This window comes from Equus asinus, chromosome 13 (assembly GCF_041296235.1).
Source record: "Equus asinus isolate D_3611 breed Donkey chromosome 13, EquAss-T2T_v2, whole genome shotgun sequence".
Lineage (NCBI taxonomy): Eukaryota > Metazoa > Chordata > Mammalia > Perissodactyla > Equidae > Equus > Equus asinus.
In genome coordinates, this window is record NC_091802.1 from 8,493,675 (window position 1) to 8,515,244 (window position 21,570).

At 44.9% G+C, this 21,570-nt stretch overlaps 1 protein-coding gene across 4 annotated transcripts in view; it reads right to left on the bottom strand.

The window, feature by feature from the left end:
- Positions 1 to 21,570, bottom strand: part of SHISA6 (shisa family member 6) — a 286,915-nt gene that overhangs the window by 133,416 nt on the left and 131,929 nt on the right. The gene's annotated exons all lie outside the window — the stretch shown is intronic.

Below are 21,570 nucleotides of genomic sequence, written 5' to 3' on the forward strand. Positions count from 1 at the left end.
ATGCTAATGCTATTTAGATTGGCTAACATCCAAAATTTAGACTTCTGTCATAATTATCTACATATGGCAGCAGGATCATTCCAGAACTACCCTAATGACTTTGATTAGGACCAATCACCTGTGCCTATTTACACAGCAGAATGATTGGCAGGGTTTTGGAAGGACTGCGTATTCCAATTATACTCTCTTCGGCTATGGACCAGTTTGAGCAAATATGCTAGTCAGAATCATGCTAAAACAGATCAGTTTATGTACATTTTATACCCAATAGAGAAAGCAGAAAAAAGATAGAAAAAGGAGAGGAACTGTTGATTCATTTACTAAATGTTGTTTGAGCTTCTGCTGTTTTGAGCATCGTGCAAGATGGTGTAGAGTGAGAGGTGGGCAAGACACTCCCACTCTCAAGGAGCTCACCTTCTAGTGGAGTGGGAAACAGATTAGAAAATCAATACATACTGCACAAAATCCTAAAGATTATCATAGATGTTTCATGGGCTGCTGGAGGAGCACAGAGCAGCTGCCTAGAACTGCAGTGCCCACTTTGGTCTGGGCAGGTGAAGTCCTTCCAAAGTCAAGAAAGAAAGAAAGAGCTGAAAGACAAGTAGGAGCCAGCCACGCCAACCAGGTGGGCAAGGGCATTCTGAGCAATGCTGAGTACAAATGCGCAGAAGTACAGATGACACTGAAGGAGGTGGAAGAGGTAGGGAAGCAAGATACTAATTTCTTAGGGTTCTTAAGGAAGGACTGGGAGTATAAAATGACAGGAAGTCAAAGATGAAGGGGTTGTGTGAGTGAGAGGTTAATCCCACGAATGTGGTGTGTCTACCACATGCCCATGTAGTTGTGTAAATGCACAATCCAGATTGCTCCAGAAGGAGAGAAGCTAAGAAAACATTAGCCAACAATTAAGAATTAATTTCCTGTACAAATGGAATATACTGGATGTACAGGCTTGCTAATGTTGCTATTGGTTATCTGCAGAAAGGGATGTATTTCAATGAGCTCTTCTGTGATGATAATATGTATTGTCTAGCTGTCTGGAAAACAATATGCAGTGCCCAGCTGGTTGGTTGGAAAATGGATTTTGGAGAGTAGCTAGCGGGTCCAAGGTTGAGATGGGAGCTAAGCAGCTGAATCACAGATTCACTCTGGTAGGAAACAGGTCCCAGACCAGCAATTCTCAACCAGGGCTGCACAAAGTCATCACCTGGGAAGCTTTGAAATTACTGATGTCTGGGTCCCAGCCCCAGAAACTATGACTTAGTTGTCAAGGGTTCAGCCTGGGCAATAGGATATTTAAAAACTCGCCAGATGATTCTAATGTGCCCCCAGGATTGAGACCATAACTCTATTCCTTTGTTACCTGAAGTTTGCTCCTGGACAAGCAGCAACCCTATGATTCGTGAGACTTGCTGCATCTCAGGCCCACCCAGACCTACAGGATCAGAATCAGCATTTTAACATCTCAGGCGATCCAAATGCACAAGAGAGTGTGAGAAGCACTGACCAGAGCTGCGTGTCAGAATCACCTTGGAAGCTGATCAGAGTTATAGATTGCACTTCTATAGATTACGATGGAGGAGGTCTTGGATGGAGCCTTTCATCTGCATGTATTTTTTAAGTTTTGGTGAGTTCTGGTACGCAACTGGAGTTGGAAACCACTGTCTCACTGTGCAGTTAAAGTTGAACAGCGGGCCCGCGATGGAAGGATTTGGGGAAGACTGCTGTTATGCAGACCGGATGCTCCGCCCCTCACATAAACGGAGTGCCTTATGAGAAGGGGAACATACGTCACTCAGGGATCTTTGTGGGAGGGCTGCGCAGCCCCTTGTAGTTGCAGAGGGAACAGATGGAGATAATCAATGAGGCCGAAGGTGAGGTCATCCTTGTGCTGTAAAATGGCTCAAAACTTCAGTGCAGTTCTCCAGAAAGGAAAGTTGAGAAGCAAAGAATTTAAATCTCCTCGTGTTCATCTGTGTGTGTGTGTGTGTGTGTGTGTGTGTGTGCGTAGTGCAACAGAGCATTAATATGCGTCTGTGGGCATCCTTCGGTTCTTATAAGAATGTCTCTCCAGTTAAGGAGTCCCTGCGATTCATGCCTCACAATGACCTCCCTCACCATCTGGCCTGCAGCTTGTCATTGGCAGAGAGTTGGAGGCCCATACAGGCAATGAGAGGGAAGATGGAGGAGGGCGGGCAAACGTAAAGACAGAGCCATGACAGTTCATTACAGGCATTTTCCTTCCTCTCCCTCCACTGAGAGCCAGCTGGAAGCAATCTGGTGTCTGGGTCAGCAGGGCGTTGGGCTGCAGAGGCACAAAGCCTGTGGACTATCTCCGCCCTCATTCGGGTCTTCAGGGGGCCAGATTAGGGCCCGGTTCCAGGTCCCTGATGCCATTTCCTGCTCAGTGACATTCTTGCCAATAGAATCTTTCAGGATCTAGCACAGGGTCAAACGCAGAGAATGAATGAATGAATGAATGAATGAACGAATGGGTCGATGAATAATAAAAGTATATTATTCCTATTGCATTTCCTATTTTTTCATTCAAGAGAACAAAGGAAAGAGCCTCAGAAGCACCTGTGCCAGGAGCTTTACTGAATCTGGCTTTGATGTCCTTAGAAGCTGCTCGATATTTTTATTTTTATTTTGACAGGACACCTTGCTTCTTTGGCTGAAGTGTATAATTTCCTACGTAGCTCTTGAGTGGTGTCTCAGCCCTCACACGCAAAAGTAAGAAAGCAGATGTGAGAACTTTATGTGCCTGGGCTGTGGCCTCAGGGCTACGGGGACTCCCCCTGCTGTCCCTGCCTTGGGATTTCTAGGTGACTGTGCTCCTGAGTGGCCCCAGTGGGACCCACCTGGGCCTGATTGACAAGAGGCCTCTGGGAATACCATCCAGCCCTCCTTTCTCTCTGCCTCCAATTACCCAGGGTGGGGGGAGCGAATTGAGAACATATTTAGAAAATGTGTTCATTGTTGCTTTTAAAAATCTGCTCTGTAATTAGGTACCACGGGGGTAGTCAACCACGAAAAGCCGCAACCAATGCTGTCAAGTTCCATAAAACAAAAGAGAAACCAATTAATCAAAACGGAGAAGATGCTGGCTGAGCCTCAGCACCTGTCTTAGCTCCTCCATGCCCACACCCACCACTGACAGCCCTGACTCTCAGGCAGGCCCCACTCAGCCTGGGCATTTCCAGAGACCACGTGTCACGTTGGCATGAAGTCACTGCGTCTTTGACCTCTCACCTGAGAACCCATCTCATCAATAATGGGGCCAGCAGTTTTGTTGTGCTCCCCTAGTAAAACTTCCAGAATGAGCCTCTGAACCTGACAATTGCAAAAAAATAAAAGAAACAATCAGCATCTTAGCACTTTTTGCATCGTAGGGGCTTCTGGGAAGTGTTTGTATGCACGGGAAGAGATGAAGGTGCAAAGACCTGCTCAGACTCCGTCTTGTTCCCTGATGGTTTCTGAACTTTCTCTAGTCAAACCTGAGTCCTGGAAAGGATTGCCCTCTAACACACAGAGTGGGTGAGTGAGTGTGAGTTTTAAGTAGAGCGCTTGAGGAAGTCTTAGTTGTATTAGCATAACCACCAAGAAGCGTGGTCTCTCAGGGGCATTTACGCTCTGGGATTCCAAGCCACCTAAAATGAGTTCTCTTTCAACCCTCCCTCTCCACGAGGGAGGAACTTCAGGGTACCAAGGTCGAAGGATAGAAGGTTGTGAGGCAGCCAATCCAGAAGCTTCCAGGAAGAGCACTAGGTTCTTTCCACAGGGTTCCAAGTATTTGTCTGACTCTGACCCAAAGGAAGAATCTGCACCTTCTGGCATACTCCAATAGACACACTTCTCGTTCCTTTACTGAGGCCTGCCTCGGTGCCTCCCAGTTGTAGCCTACAGTTTCCACTCAGAAGTGACACACTCCACTCTATCCATTATTTAATCTTCCTCTCCTCCCCTCCCAGTCCAAGAAGAATACATTTCTTTGCTCTCTTCAAGTCTGGAATGTCCCAGTGACTTGCTTTGGCCAATGACATAAGTGGAAGTCACACGTATCATATCAAATTGGAAGCACTGAAGAGCTGGTGTGCCATTTTTCCCGCTTCTTTTCCCCTCCTACATTAGCTGAGGAGGTCAGCATTTTAATTGGAGAAGTGACTCAGAGTAAAGACCATAAGGGTGTGTTCTCCCACAAAGTCTGACAGGTTCAGAATACCTCCCGTTAAGTGGGGAGGAGGGGTGGGGGCCTGGGGAGCAAAGGAACAGCAGTTCTGAGGCCTGTGTCTCAAGAAAAACTGTGCATGTTTACTAGCACACGGAGTTGACTGGAATCACAAAGGTTAGGAAACCTCCCACTTTAACAGAGTTGAACTGCCCAGGAACACGGAACCTGATGCTTTAAACAACCCCATGCCTCTGACTCTCCACGGGAAGGTGGTGGGCTGAGAAAGCTGTGGAGTGTCTAGAACATATTCCCCAACACCCATTTCTGATATGGCCAAGGAAGATACCGAAAAACCTCCTAGAGGGTGGAGGCAGGAGCCATGGCAAACACTGGACAAGGAAACCCCTCCAGAGAGCAGAACTGCAGCCTAACCGAGGAACACTCCCCAACCCAGGGCAGGGGCCCCTCACCATGTCTGCTCAGAGAGGCTTCAAAATTCCCAAGGATCAGTGGCTGCCTAGTGCCTCCCTTTCTTCCCCTTTCTGAATAGGAGTGCTTGCTGTGGGTTCCCTGTCCATATTCTTACCGCACTGGGTGTGCATGGAAGCTAGCATGACTTTTTAGTTTATAGATCTCTAGAGGGATTATGAAGAGCCCCCTACAGACCTGATGTGGGGAAAACTCTTAGAAGTTGAAGTGCATGGAAAAAAGCAAGATTTATGTAAGTGAAAAGGTGGGAGACCAAACATTTCAGGTTTCATGAAGACAAAAAGAATAAGGTTCCTTCAGTGAAAGGTTAAGTATACCGCAGACTACCCATATATGGTTTGAACTGAGAAGAAGGGCAATCAGAATGACCAGGAAGGTGGAGGAAGTTGAATGCCTAGCTAATGGAAGAATGGAAGAAATACAGGAAATGAAGAGCCACTCTAGGATTGTGAGCGGGAGTATGATTTGCTGAAAATGATAGTGAAGAAGGATTAATCCAGAAATGGACTGTGGGAAGGTGTAGAGCAGAGAGGGGGTAGGCAGAGATTCCAGTTAGGCAGCTATTAAATTAAACTAGAAATGAGCTGACATTTGTATTGGGGCAGGGGACAAACATGAAAGATTCAAAAGATGTACTGAAGATGAACCAACAGAACAAGGATGGGGGCAGGGAGTATGTATCAAAAGAATCAAGCAAAAGTAATGCTCATGCTACCAGTTTGGGCAACTAGAGGAAAATGACGTCAACGAATTTTTATCAAACAGAGAAGCTGGTTTTGGAAAAAAGATGAAGATTCACCTTAGGACATGCTGAGTTTGAGATGACGGCAGAAAATGCAGGTAGGTCTCTCCCTTTTCCACTCCCTGCTAAAAGATTTTATCACTGGAGTTCAGCAAAAAGGTCAAGGTTGAGAGAGATGTTCTTTGGGCCATTTGGCATAGGAATGATGACAGGAGTCAGGCATATAAGTACATTCTCTAAGGGAAAGTTTTAAGAGAAGAATAGAAGGTTAATACAGAGCTTGGAAAATATTTGTGGAGTGATGGAAGGAACCTATATCCAGAAAAGGAGATAAAGAAGGCGTGGTCAAAGGAAACTGTAGTCTAGCATCATGAGAAATGACTTTCAAGTAAGAGTGGGCAGTCCATGGTATCAAATTCTGGAGAGAAAGCAAAAAACAAGAAGAATGAAGACTAAGACAAGTCCTTAGATCTGGAGATTTAACTTTTATCAGGGATCTTTGGCAGTGGAGTTTAGTCTAGTTCTTTGCCTGAAGAGTTGCATCATCATCTGCTAAAATTCCTCACCTTCTGCATGGCCTGACATTTCCGTAAAAGTTGTTCCAATTCCTGTGCTGGTGCATCTGCCACTCTAGGAAAATAGGGAGAGGAGTGATGAAATAATTCCATACTTGTCAATGACATAATATTTAGTCCTATATCCCATTAGTAGAATTAATAATCACCACTTAGGGTTTCTATAGTCAGTGGCAAAAGCAGGAAGTAGCTACTGCGTTACACATAAAGCCATGCACTATGGCTGATCGAGTTAGATTTTGTGTCACATGTGTACCTATATCTATACACCTGTATATTACGTGAATCCTATTCAGCTCTCTGTTGTATAAGACAATCAAAAGTTTTATAATCAGGCAGCCCTGGCCTTAATTCTAGCTCTCTTATTTCTAGCTGTGTGCTCAGCATAATCAGAAAATGTCCAGATTTTAAATTACATTTAATAAAAAAGGAAAAATAACAAATCCCAGCAAATTATCTTTCCAGTCCTGCTACAAGCCTGTGGTGAACAAGGTCAGTCTGGAAAAAACTACATGGAAGAGAGAAAAGGAGAGATATCATCAGGCTTAAGAATGATCTAAAACTACTGTTGAAATGAGGAAGGTCACCTTAAGTGTGAAAACTGAAAAGGTGTTCTGGTAGGTCAGAGTACTGGTTACATGCAATTCCAAGTGACAGTCTTCTAAAGCATAGCTTCTGGTTAAGAAGGTGGGAAAAAGGAAGGGAGATTCTTTGGAGATTGGCTGGTAAAGGGGAAAAGCAGCACAGGGGTGGAGAATGGGTCCTGTAAAACAAAATAGAACAAGAAAGAGGACACAAATCTCCTTCCTAGTAATATAATAATAATAATAATAGAATGCATTAGAGAAATTGTACTTCCTATACTAATAGAAAAGGCTACCACTAAAATAGGAACCTGACAACTGCCCCAAATCTAAAAATGGGTAGAAGAAATATGAATAAACACATACAAATCTACTGTTAAAAAGTAGAAAATGAGAATCCAAACACCTCTACTGATGACAATTTTCTTCTAACCCTACACAAAAATAACCAGGAAGCAGGAGGAAATTGAACACGACACTCTGAAATGAATTAAGTAGCCTTAAGGACACATTTTGTGGTCATAAAAAATAACACCTTGAAACAGAAATTCAAAAACGAAAAACAAGTGGCAGAAAAAGAGATAGAAATTTAAAGAGAATTCATTGAATTCAGCAAAGCAATAGAAGAAAAAGACAAAATGAAGACTAAAGGACAAGATGCCTAATAAAGAATAGAGTCAAAATAAAACTTACTAAAGACATTGATGAAAGGCATGAAAGCGATCAAGACAATGAAAGTGAACTGATGAAAGCAAAAAGAATTAGATAGAAAATGGCTGCACTGGAAGAGGAAAGGAAAAATGGCATACCTATAATTGGAGTCCCTTAAGAAGAAAAACAAAACTGTGGAAGATATATAAAACTATAATTCAATCAAACTTTTTTTTAAATTAAAAGAAGATCTGATGGTACATATCAAGAGTCCAACAGGTACCTGGGAAATGTACTCCCAACGATTAACTCTGATGCCCTAGTAAAGCTAACAGACTTCAAAAACAAAGGAAAAAATTCTCAAGGCTTTCAAGCAAAAAGAGAAAATAACTTACTAAGTCAGAAGAATTAAACTGTCATCAGACTTCTCAAAAAATAGCATACAAAGCAAGGCAACGATGGAATAGCATTTCCATAAAACTCAAGGAAAGAAAGGGTGAACCTAGAATTTTATAACCAGGGAAACTTCCCTTTAAGTGTCAAGGCTACAGAACAACAGTTTCAAGATAGAGGAACTTAGGGAATTCTGCACCCATGAGCCCTTTTTGAGCAATCTATTGGAAGATGAACTTCATCCAACCAAGAGACGACTGGGCAAACTCCGATGGAAAAATAACAACGATGAACACGTAGATATATAGATATGTACAGTCATGTATCACCTAACAACAGGGATATGTTCTGAGAAATACATTATAAGGCAATTTCGTTGTTGTGTGAACAGGATAGAGTGTACTTGCACAAACCTAGATGGTATATCCTACTACACACCAAGGCTATATGGTACTAATTTTATTGGATCATTATAAACGCAGTCCATCATTGACCAAAATGTTATTACGTGGCACATGACTGTATATAGATAGAGATAGAGATAGAGATCTCAAAGACTAAAACACAAATGAGTAAGAGGGTAGGCGATTAATATGAAGATGCTATATGCGACAAAGTAGAAATAATGCAACTAAAAACTGGGAGGAGAAAGTCGAATAAATATTCTGATTGTTGTATAGTCAAAAGGTGTAAGTTAAAGGATATCAAGAAAAACTGATCAACCAGATGAAAAAGATTAAATATAAACAGTTGGGACTAAGGAGCATTAAACATTAAGTACCAAGGTAACTACTAGAAAAAAACCCATAAAAACCAACTTAAATACCAAAGTTTAAAAAATAAACTAAATAGCAAAAAATATATACATGTCTTGTAAAGAAAGTTATTAATAAACTATCCTCCAAAAGCTCTAGGCCCTGATGGTTTTATGGGGAAATCTTCAAAGACCAGACCAGACAGTTGAACACAAGGTTTTAGAACATTGAAAATGAAGCAAAATTCCCAATTCCTTTAATAAAGCAGGTGTAACATTGATACTAAACATGACAGAGATAGTACAAGACAGACAAGGATATATCAGTATCATACATGAATATCAATACAAACACTAAATGAAATATTAACAAACAGAATCCAATACCGTATTAAGAAAATAATACATGACTAAGTGAGATTTATTCCAGGAATGCAAGATTGGGCTAGGAAATCCATTACTATTATATACCATATTAATAGATCTAAGGGAAAAAATCATAGATTATCTCTCCAAGGATGATGAAAAACTTTTGACAAAATTCAATACTCATTCTTTTTTTTGTAGGGAAGGATTCACCCTGAGGTAACATCTGTTGTCAATCTTCCTCTTTCCTTTTTCTTCCCCTCAAAGCCCCAGCACATGGGTGTATATCCTAGTTGCAAGTCCTAGTTCTTCTGTGTGAGCATGCTATGTCACAGCATGGTGACAGACAGGTGATGTGGTTCCACGACTGGGGAATGAACCTGGGCTGCCGAAGCAGTGAGAGCCAAACTTTAACCACTAGAGCATCAGGGCTGGCTCTACTCATTCTTGATTAAAAAAAAAGAAACCTCAAGAAAATAGGAATTGAAGAACACCTTTTTAACATGAATTAATCTGAATCAATATACACCTATGTATCTGTCTATCTATCTACTTTTTTCCTCAAGACAGTATCTTAATGGGAAAGCTCTAGGCATTTTCACTATCATCAGAGACAAGGCAAAGATGCCTTCTATCTCCAACACTATTCAGCATTGTGCTAGTGGTATTAAGCCAACGCCATCAGACAAGAGAAATCAATTAGATGTCTAAGTGTAAAGAGGAAGTAAAACCACCTCTATTTGCATATGACATGATAGTGTGCCTAGAATGCCGATGATAAAAAGAACTCGAACAATAAAAGGAATCACTAAGATCGCAGGATATATAATCAACACACAGAAATCAACAGCCTTCACACACACAAACATAACCAATTACAGGTCATAATAGTAGAGAAAACCCCAACGTGATCAAATACTTAGAAATAAACCTAACAACGTGTGATCTTGGACCAAAAAAACCACCACTTTCCTTTCGCTATAAAGGAAATTAATGGTACATTTGAATAAAAGCTGTAGATTAGCTAATGGTATTTTATCAATGTTAATCTTCTGATTTTGATAATAATACTGTGGATATGTAGAAGAATGTCCTTGCTTTTAGGAAATACACACAAGTATTTAGGGGTAAAGGGCCATATCTGCAATTTACTCTCAAATATTAAAAAAAAATTACTTATGTACTTTTAGAAAACAAACATATGTATACACAATACATGTGTGTGTTTGCATATATATATATATATACAAATGCAAATATATACAAATACAAATGTATAGAAAGAGACAGAGACAAAGAGAATGATAAAGCACATGTGATACAGAGTCAAAATTTTGAGAATTTGAAGGGCATACAGGAATTTTTTGCACTATTGTTATAACTTTTTTGTAAGTCTGAATTTCTAAATAAAAACATTAAAAAAATAAAAAGTCAGTGAAAATTAAGTGGTGGGCTTAATACTGGTTATAGAAATGATGGTAGAATAGGATGGACTAGTAAGCAGCTGTTGGAAGAATGAAAGATTAAGGTAGATCTGCATGTGCAGATGTTGAATGACCTCCAAGCCATACTACGTTTCAAAAGCAAGATGCAGAATGACGCATATATTGTATTCTTTTTTGTGTTTAAAATGCATTTGGTTGGAGTTATAAAGGGTACAATGATGGTGCAAATAAAGGGGCATCAATTCTTACAGAGGTGTAGGTGGGTAGAGAACAGCTATGGAGAAGACTGAAGAAAGGACATGGGAAACTGCCTACACCATCCCTGACCTTGTGTTTCAGCACACATGAACAAGTCCCGGAACACCACGACCACAGGCATCTAGTAGAAAAGTTTGCAGGTAGGGAGGTGCAGACCCAGAGAGGTGAAGCAATATTTCCAAGACCACATTCACTTGCAAGAACTTCTCAGGTCTCTTGACTCCCAGTTTAGTGTTGTTTCAGTTCTTTCACTCACCCATTCACAAAACATCCACTGAGCATCAATTATGTGCCAGGCACTGTGCCAGCCACAGGGAACACAGTGGTAAACACCCCAGGCATGGTCTGTGGTCACATAGTTAGTGACAAAAACAGACATTAGGCAAGAAATCACACACGTTACAAACAATTTTTTGAAGAGGATGGGAAAAGAAATATTAAGGGTGCAATTAGAAAATATAATGGAAGATCTGGTCCCGTTTGAAGGCCAAGGAAGACTTACTTGAAGAAGGGAAATTCAAGCAGAGACCTGAACAGTGAGTAGATTGGTTTGATGAGGACCAAAGGGGAAGAATGTTCCAGACAGAAGGAACAGGCTGTGAAAGGCCCTAAGGAAGGAAGAACAGAAAGGAAACCAATTTTGGCTAGAGTGCAGTGAACAAGAGGGAGAAGAGTATCCCAAGAAGCTCCAGCAGTAGGCAGGGGCCAGAAAGGGCAAGGCCTTGTATGCCACACGTTTGCTTTGTCACATGGTCAACAGAGGAAGAGAGGAAGGGAGGGGCAGTATGTGCATGTTGTCGTCATTTACGAGTTCTGAACTCAGCCAGTATTTTTATGTTTGTTGTCTTCTGAAGACTTAGAGTTAATATTTAAGACTCCGAATCCAGCAGAGAGCCTTTGCAGTTTTATATAGCAGAGGGTGACAACAGATCTAAGCCTGAGGTTAGGTTAGGTAAACTGGGTTAAGTCAGATTAAATTAGGTGAGAATAAGTTAGGTCACTCTGGCTGCTCAGCAGAGGACAGGATGTGGGTGGCAAGAAGGCAACTCCATGCAGGAGGTCTTTGCAAGTTGTCTATATGGGAAGTGAGGGAGTCGTGGACAGGGATGCTAAGTAAAAAGAGGGAAAGCAGTGGTCAAGGTCAAGATAACAGAGTGGAATAGTAATGGAGTTGGATGTGGGCAGTGAGGGAAAGATACCAAGGACAATAGGCAGGGTTCTACTTGAGCACCTGAGCAACCAGGGTAGCCATTTGCTGCGGGACCCAAGCCTCCATCTGCGCAAGTATAAGCTTCTGTCAAATCTGCCACCATCCGATCTCTGAGGAGCTGTGTCCATGTCGCAGCCTCGTCCACTCCAGTTGAATGGATTCAGGGTTCCTGAGCAGCTGTGTTCAATTGCTCTTAGTCAAAAACCAGAAAACCATTATGTTCCCCCAGAATCACTCTCCCAGGGCAAAAGTAAAATGCTGCACTGGGAAGCAGATGAAGAGAACAAGAATCTGACATCAATCCTATTCACGCAATGACTACTTTATAAGCTCTGGCCCCTCAGAACCTAAGTCACACATTTCTGCATTGCTGGTGGAAGGGCCTTCAGGTATGAACTGTGAAAGATCTGCTGTTAACCTCAGAACACATCCCCTCTCTCCAGCTCTGCAAACATATCCAGAGGGTCTTCTTGCAAGTATCTCAGAGTGTGGGCAGGAGAAAAGGCAGCTCTGAGAACGCATGGGGGTGTTCAAGCTCAAAGCCTCCTTGGAGAGAAAAGCTGTCTGCCTTTTTCTATGAAGTACGTTCGGGAGCTATCTTATCCTGAAACTACCCCGAGTATCAGAGAACAAAGGGGCTTATTAATCCTCAATGCGCTGATTTATATGAGGAAACTGAGGCCTGACACAGTGAAACTACCAACACTGCAAGTCGGAAATCCATGGGGGAGGCCACAGCTGAGTCTCCACAGAGCACTGGCTCCACAACCCCACTCAGCTCCTTTCAGCACTGCAGTCAGAGTTACGCCACGATTCACGCAAGGGAGCATGCTCTTGGTGGGGGACAGAGGCCTGGGGAGTTGGCCATAAGTTTGCTATGTCCATCTCTGCCCATGGAGTCAGCCTCCTACAAAGGCCTGCTGTTTGTGCGTCTGTTTTATTCATTAGTTTTATTCTTAAAAGCAGAAAAGTGGAAAGGAGGAGGAGGGTATGGGTAGTGATATGAACTAGAATTTTGAACTCAGCCCATATTGTGTGGCTAGGAGGATTCAGGACACTGCCTCCAACCCAGCCTTCTAGTTTCATTTCTTGCTATCCCCCTATGGGTGTCCTATGGCCCCATCACTTCCCTGCTACCGCCCCACAGGTGTCCTATGGCCCCATCACTTTCCTGCTACCCCCCCACAGGTGTCCTATGGCCCCATCACTTTCCTGCTACCACCCGCAGGTGTCCTATGGCCCCATCCTTTTCCTGCTACCCCCTACAGGTGAGGTGTCCTATGGCCCCATCCCTTTCCTGCACCCCTTGATGGGCATCCTGTTCCATGGCTGCACTGGCATTTCCACTTCCACGCCTTTGTTCCAGAGGCTCCCCAACCTAAAATGCCCACCCTGCCCTACTCTTGGCTTCTCCCATTCTTCCTGCCCACAGGACATCTCAACTCCTGTCTCCTCTAGGAGGCCATTTAGGACTCCTCCATATAGAGACAACGTTTTCCTCTTTTAAACCCCCTCCACTCTTCTCAGGATCTACGTCACAGCACTTCCCGTGTGCTTGGCAGGAATCGTACTGCCTGGCTTCTTGAAGGCAGACACTGTTTTACTCACCTTTGCTCAACTAATACTTAAGTTTCACTAAAAGAACAAATCTCCATGATTTTGACATCTGGGACAGGCCACTGGAGTCTTAGGAAGTCTCTGTGCATCACTTCTCAGAGCTCAGGTAGTTTTCTTCAAATTGTTTCCCTCCCCAGCTGCAGGACAGCCTGGCTTTCAGTATGCAGAGTATCGAATGAGACTTCATGGCAAATGAAACGGAAGTGACCGTCAAGACCATCAAGGGGACCACACATAAAAGAAAATTTCTTCTATAGCAGTGCTTCTCAAACTTTAGTGTGTGTATGAAGCACCTGGAAATCTTGCTAAAATGCAGATTCTGATTCAGTAGGTTCAGGGTGGGGCCCAAGAGTCTGCTTTCTAACTAGCTCCCAGGGGATGGCCATGAGGCTGGCCCTAGTGTTTTCCTTTGAGCACTAAGATTCTACAGCACCCTTAAGCTATGGAAGATATGAAGAGCTACCACTTCTTGAGGGTTTAGTGCTCTGGTGCATGAGTTATCTCATACAATTCTACAACAGCCCCGTGAGTTAGGCGGTACCATCACCTTATTTTATAGATGAACGCCATAGAGGTCAAGGTCACATGACTAGCAAGTAGTGGCGCAAGGAGTGAATGAGCGTGTCTGACACCACTGATGCTCTTGTTCTCACCATTTTTCTTCTTCCACAACTATCTAAGGAGGGAGGTTTACAGAACTATTCGGAGGGGAGTAAGACTGAGGCTGAAGCCATGACTCTAGGCAAGAAGGGCTGGGATTTCTTTATTCTGCCATGTACATAAGCTGCATAGAAACAGAGTCACAGAATTATATTGTTATGTTCCAGAGAGTGGTGCCCTGAGAACATCAGTATTCCACCCCACTTCTAGGCCACCGTGAAACCCTGGCAACTGTTGACTGAGAGGCTGTCTTCTCCTGGCCACAGACTCCAGCTGGCAGAGAGATGGCATTCCCACCACCTTCCGGGACTTGACAGCCCCACCGCTTAGTTGTCAGGGTTGTGAGACTCTTGGCAGTGTGCAGCAGAGGATGAAAGGGGCCTATGCCAAGGGCTGGCTCCTGGGAAGGGGAGATTCCCAACTTGGATGACCAGTCAGTGCCAAGACCAGTGCCAGGAAGAGACTGTACTGGCCATAAACCTGCCCCTGGGGCCAACTTGAGCCATGGGTCATGGCAAGAGAAAGCTCAGTTCTGGCACTAGGAAGGGATAGGAAAGCAAGAAGAGCGCAGGCCCGAGCTACCAGACGTCTGGTTGAGGAAGCTAGCCTCTGGGAAAATGGAAGATCTTGATCGTCCATCCTCTTCCAACAAGGATTTAAAGAGACCACCAAGATTCAGGGCACTAAAGGCATCCTGTGTACCTTCCCCTCCTGCAGGGGCAGAAAAGGGGAGTCAGGCTGGCGGAAGCTGAGGAGTGAGGGATGCTTCCCTGGTCCCAATGTACCAAAAGGACTTCTCTCTTGCCCCACTGCTGCAGACTATGTGAGGTCTATTTCTACCTGGGTTATTCTTCTTTTGAGGAGAACATACCTGCTCCCTAGAGGCAAGAGTTGAAACTTCTCAAGGCAAGGAGACTTGCAGTGTATCCTGACCCTCCTCCTTTGCCCTATACTATCTCTCCTCTCCTTACACCAGCCCAGCAGATTGTCCCAGTGGACTGGCCTAGCACCCTACATGGGCCAATGGCAGTAGGCCCACAAACAAGCGTTAAATAGGGACACGCACTGTCCAGGACTTAGTGAAAGGCCTGATAGATGGGAATGTTCCTCTGTGCCACCATTTACCGAGATAATGTGAGTTAGGTGACAGCTTTGATGCAACATTACTGGTCAGCGTGCCATTTCAACCCAAGCACTGCCTTTAGAATGAGGTGAGCCAAAGAGGGAAGGAAAGACTGTGGACTGACTTCCTCGATGCCTTGGAGAGTGGGCCTCCCAATGGCAAACTGGGTGCTCCTACCTTAGAAGTAGACTCTTGGATGGCTCAGGAAGTGGGCCCAGGGCACTGTGCTCCTCAGATCAAGCTGCAAGGTTTAACTGCTGCTAAAACCAATCTAGGTGGAGACAGAGTCCTTGGTCAGATTGAGGGGAGTTGCAGCACCCTTTCTGCTTCCTGGAGGGTTATGGGTGTTCTTAGCAGGACCTACTGGGGAAAGGGGGTTTTACAGAATAGCTGCCTTTAAGCAAAATGGCTTAATTTCTAAACAGAAGGATCCAAATGAGAAACTCTCAAAGGTATTGCACTGGGTTTTGTTTTGCCTTATTTCCTTTTATTTTGTTTGAATAGCAGTTATGTTAAGAAATGGATCCACTGGGCGAGCATGGTACTCATCATTCATGTAGGCCCATCTTTGCTTCTGAAGTAAGCAGTTTTAACCAATTAGCCACTGTGTGAGGTTGACAATTCTAACAAAATGTGGAATCACACTGATGCCATGTATTTTCCTAAGTGTAAGGCTTAGGGACAGCCTGTGTGTGCTGGCCTGGATCATGCAAATACCACTGAACAAAGCTGAGCACACTGAGGCAATGCCTGGTTCTCAGTATCCAGCCATTACTTAGGATTGAACAGGCACAGAGTCAACAAAGGGAGCTGTCCACGTGTGCACATCACACAGCTTAGATCTTGTTGCCCTCAGCCCAGAAGCCAGGAGTTCCTCCCTCCTCTGCTCCCACTCCTTCCCGCCCACTCCTGACCTATGGGGAGGTAGGGGAAAGAATGCTCCCAGGTGGTACTGGCTTCTCAAAGGCCAATCTCAGGCAAGCCAGGCCCAGCCTTCCCTCTCTTTTGCTTTCTGGCTCACTGTTGCCATGGACACCAGATGCCTTCTGAGTTCTGCGCTTCATCTGGAGTCTAGCCTTTGAACACCTTGGTTTAGTCAAACCCACTCACTCCCCTGGCTCCCTAGAGTGTGAAAATATCTAAGCTGGTTTCTTTCACCAAATGGCTCAAGGGTCCCCTTGCCACAATCCACAGGATGATATGAAGGCTCTTGCTCAAATCCTGGTGTGGGGGTGGTGGCCTGAAGTTCTGTAGAAGCCTACACACTCATTCTTTCTTTTCTAGAAGAGAAGACCTAATTCTAAACCCTGTATCATGTGCAGCCATGGCAGCACCCAGACAAATGGGCTGGTGAGAGAGATGAGCCAGAGTCCAGGGGGCACATGGGGTTCAGATCAGCAGTGGGGCTTGGGCAAGGGCTGAGGGAAGACATCCAAGAAGGACAGTGCTGGGTGGGATGTCCCTAGACCACCTGGAACCTGAAGAAGCTGAAGCAGGTCCCTGACCTCAGCTCAGACTGACCTCTCCACTTCATTCAGCCACCAACTCCCACGAGTATCCCTTGGAACTTGTCATCACCAAAAGCTACGCCACCTCCCGTATTCTAACATCTCCCACCCATCACACTGACCCAAAGGCTCTGGTCCTTGCTTTCCCTTGCCCCGCCCCCTTATTCTTGGTAGGCCTTTTACCCAGACTCATCATAACTTTTTATTATGGAGCATTTCAAACATATCCCAAAACAGAGAGGCTCACATAATCAACCATCCTCTTCTCATCACTCAGTTCGCCCAGATCATGCAGAAGCACATCTCAGGCATCATCCATTCTCTCTTGCAACCTCTCCATGTTGGGTGCCCCATGGGTCCTTTCTGGAGCCTCTGCTCAGCTGGGGAGTGACACCCACTCCCTAGCTGATCTCATCCAGTCTCCTGGCTTTATGTACTGGAAATTCCCACATTTATGTCCCCAGCCAGTATATCACCCTTGAACTTGACATTTCCACATGGATGATTAATAAGCATCTAAAACTTAATATGAAGCCAGACTGAATTCACATCACCCCCAACCTCTGCCTAAACTCTGTCCCTCCCACAGACTTCCATCTTCCTAATGCCTCAGGCCAAAAACATCTTGTTCTTCAGATCCCTAAATGGCCCACAGGAACTGTGTGGTCAAACTCTAGTCTGTCTCTGACTTCACCCTCTGCTGCCCACGCTCCAGCTGCATGTGCTCTAGCCTCATAGCTGTCCCCACGAAAGCCAGGTGGGCGATGCGTGGCTCTTCGCTCGGCCTGAGTGACCCTTCCCTGGGAATACAGATGGCTTGATCCTTCACCTCCTTCAGTCTTTGCTCAAATGTCACTTTTTTCTGAGGCCTCCTAGATGCACTTTTAAAAATTGCAATTCCTCCCTTCCTTTCCGTGCCTCATTCTGCTCCAGAGCTTTTTAAACTCCATCTGACATACTTCATATATTTACTTCTGTCTTTCTTTCTGTGACTTCTCACTAGCATGTAAGTGTGTCTGCTGTGTCCTTAGTGCCTAGAGCAGGGTCTGGCACAGAGCTGGTGCTCAGCACACGTGTTCATATGAAGGAACCAACAACCAGATGGGCAATGGCAGCCGCTGCCCAAACAGGCCCAACCACTTTGAAGCTCCTATCTTTTATCAAAGGCTTCAGAGATCTCTCTCTCTGTCTCTGTCTCTCTCTCATACACACACACACACACACACACATACACACGCCTTTCTCTGGCTCCTGGCATGGTGGAAAGGACCTGGTGAACAGTGAGAGACACCAGAGGAGAGCAGGTAGTACAGCATGTCACCCCCACTCTGCGCACAGCCTGAGTGCAGAAAGTGGCTGCGGTAAGCACATGCCCATTTGCTGCCCCTCCCCCGCAACTGTCCCCCAAATAAGGACTCAGCCCTGGGGTGGCCTGGGATGCACGTACGGAGATCATTGGAATTAATATTGACATGTGGGGCTTCTTTTCGACCAGACGCAAAAACAGCCAATGTAACTGAGATTTTAACCAAACTGCCTAAATAGAACGGGGTCCCTGCAGACGTGTGCATTTGGACAGACCCTGAGAAGTTATCAAGGGGACTGAGCTTCCTTTCTGGTAGGACAGACTCTGTTAAGCTGGTGTTAATGCTCTAGTGACTGGTCTGTCTTCTTTTTGTGACTTCCCGTCTTGCATCGGTTACTGAGTGCTTACCATGTGTGGGTCCCGTCGAATCACTGCTGCTAGCCTCCCTGGCTCCTGCCGTCTTCAAGAGGCAGGATGCGCAGTGGCTGAGAGTGCGATCTTTGGAAATTGGCCTGGATTTGGAATGAAACAGCACTGTCTGATGTTGACTTGGGCAAGTTACTCAACTGCTCTAGTTTCAGTTTTTCACCCATAAAATGGGGATAGGAAGAGCTCTCCCATGGGTTGTTGTAACGATGAGAATAAGACAGTGTGGTAAAGCACTTGCAAATACCCACTGCTCCCCAGATAGAAGCCTTTATCATGGGCTTCCATCACCACAGTCTGGGCAGACTCAGTGCCTCCCTAAAGACTGCCTTGGGCTCCTGTGTGGGAGTCTGGACGATCGTGTCTAATTAACAGAGAAAAGGTTGTAGGGGGAACTAAACTCAAGGCCACTCCGATCAATATCTTCCTTAGCCTTAACTTCCATTTAACCTAAGGAATGAGCAAGCAGGGGGTCAAAGGAAGAAATCAGACCAGGGGAGACATGCAGAAGTAGTTCCTTAGAAGAAGGAGAAAGCAAGAAGAAAAGTCAGAATTAAGGGAAAAAGCACATCATTCAGTGAGAAAGTCCTGAAGAGGGGTGTCTGTACAGATTCTGAGCCCGTGAGCCTAGGGCAGTGCCATGCCACCTAGGAGGCCAGCCAACAAATGTGTGACCTCCTAGGCTAAAAGGTGGGGTCTCCCAACAGGATAGAGATGGAGCAGGGGCCTTTGGTGGTCATGAAGCCTCCATAGTCAGAATTCTATTCCTTCCAATGTTTCAACTTCTCGATCCCCCTAACAAAGCAATATCCACTTATTTAGGCTCCATTTGAGAGGACTGAATTACCCTGCACCTGTGGATCTTGTTATAAAGCAGGCAGACCTATACACATCCTCATCCCTACTCTCTGAAATTGGAGGAGTCCTCACTGAAGCTAGAGAGCACTTCTCCCCCCATGACGCCCTGGGGCGTGTGATGCGGCAGACAGGGTTGGTGACATCTTGGCTTCCCACGAAGGTTCCCAATGCCATTTAGAACAGAGACCACCCATGCTAGGTTTTAACTAGAAATCCATGTTAACTTCCATGATGCAGGTTGGTAGCGCAACGATATCACCCTCTAAAGCAGGTGTTAGCTACCCTATTGGTTCTGAGAGTCATGGTGGGGCTACACAATGGGCACAGCCACCAGAAAGCCTAAGGCAAATGTAGGAAGAAGGGAAAAAGGAATAAAGGGGGTCCAGAAAGGCAGTAACTGAAGCAGAAGCAAAAAAATAAGTAGAGAAAGAAAAGGAAGAGAATTAAACACACACAATGGACAAGGGCCCCATGTTAGACATCTGAGTGGCTCCCTTCCCATGGGATATTCACATGGGGCTGGTTTGCTTATAGGTGCTGCTTGGAGTTGAACTTAGTTTGCTCTGGAGGAAGGGAGCATGGAGCTTGGCCCTTTTCCAGACATCTGGGCTGTGCAGGGATAAAGAGTTTCTGATATTGGAAGGGAATCCCCCTTTCCAAAGCCCCCCTCCCCGATCCCAGTCTCTTTGCTCATAAAACTTTAGTTATTATCTAAATAGGAAAATACACACAAGGTTCATTTCTGGACAGAAAAGGATTTAGAGGCCCTGGGTGGATGGGAACGGAGAAGAGGATCTGGTAAAGGCAATGGCCAGGAGGACAGCCCATACATCACGCATGCACAGGAGGGCTGGGTGAGGCCACAGAACAAGCGAAGATGGGCAGATAATAAGCAGCAGTCACAGCAAAGCCCCACATGCATGGGCAAGATAGCGTCTCCTGGATACTCCAGGTGACAGTAACCAAAAAGACAGACAAGGATAAAGAATCACCTTTATGTTGTTCTGATGGAAGCCTAGTTAATTTGAAAGTAGTCTATGTCCACCACCTGATAAATGCATCATCTGGCTCCCCTATGGCTCCGATTCCATCTCCTTCTACTCATCTTCTATCCTGCTTCCCTCACACTGGCCTCCTTCCTATTTCTTGACACCACAAGAAAGCTTCTACTTCAGGGCCTTCCTGTCACCTCTGCCTGGGAGGCAGGTCTCCCTCAGTGATCAACTTATCCAAGAGAGCTTCCCTGACAAGAGCAGCTTCCTGCCGCAGCACGCTGCCCTTACCTGCTTTAGGTTTTCTCCTTGCACTTATCGTCCACAATTTATTTTGTCTGCTTCCCCCAATGGAATGTGAGTTCCACAAGGTCAGCTTCTATGTTGTTTACTTCTGAATACTGCTTAGCACATAGCAAGCCTCATGAAATATTTGTCGGATGCATGTGTGAACCAAAAGCAATAACATTTATAATATATATGTATATTAATATATTTATGTTATATATATATATGTATATAAAGTGTTGTATTGATTGAACTGTTAGGTGTTTCAGGGCGAAGCATCTATACAGAGTAGGGGTAACGATAGGAAACCACTGTAGTTGAGAAGCCTTAGTAAGAGTTGCTATGCTCTGTTGGAAAGATCCAGATTTGTAGCTCTGCTCCACGGGTCACAGGCGTGTGGTAGACAGCCTCCAAAATGGCCCCCAGTGATCCTCGGCACCTGGTGTTCAGACACTTGTGTAGTGCCCTCCCATCCTGAACAGGGCTGACTTGTGTAACCAATCGAATATTGTGAAACTGATGGTGTGTAACCAGTAGGCTTGGTCATAGAAGGCATCGTGGCATCTGTCTTTCCCCTTCTTAGATCACCCATTCAGAGGAAGCCCAGCCACCATGCTGTGAGGACAGTCAAGCAGCCATGGAGAGAATGTCATAGGGAGCAACAGAGGCCTCCTACCAACAGCTAGCACAATGTGAGTGAGCCGTCTTAGAAGCAGGTCCTCCTACTCCAAGTCAAGCTTTCAAATGATGCAGCCTCTGCTGACATCTTGACTGCAACCTCGTGAGAGACCCCAAGCCAGAAGCACCCAGCTCAGCTGTTCCTGAATTCCTGACCCACACAAACTATGTGAGGTAATAAATGTTTATTATTGTTTTAAAATGCTACATTTTAGAGTAATTTGTTTCACAGCGATAGATAATTATCACAAAGCAGATGACATGGGGGCCGGCCGTCTCAGGTTTGAGTTGATGTGTGTCTTTCACTGGTTAACTGTGCAGCCCATGTCCCCTTCTGGAGCCAGCAGGTCCCAATTTGATTCTGCAACTCTTAGTAGCCACAAATGCCACCTGTATCCTCAATAAACTTTATTTAGACACAAAGAGACACAACAGAATATACATACACAGATACAGATATTTTTTTCTCTATAGGA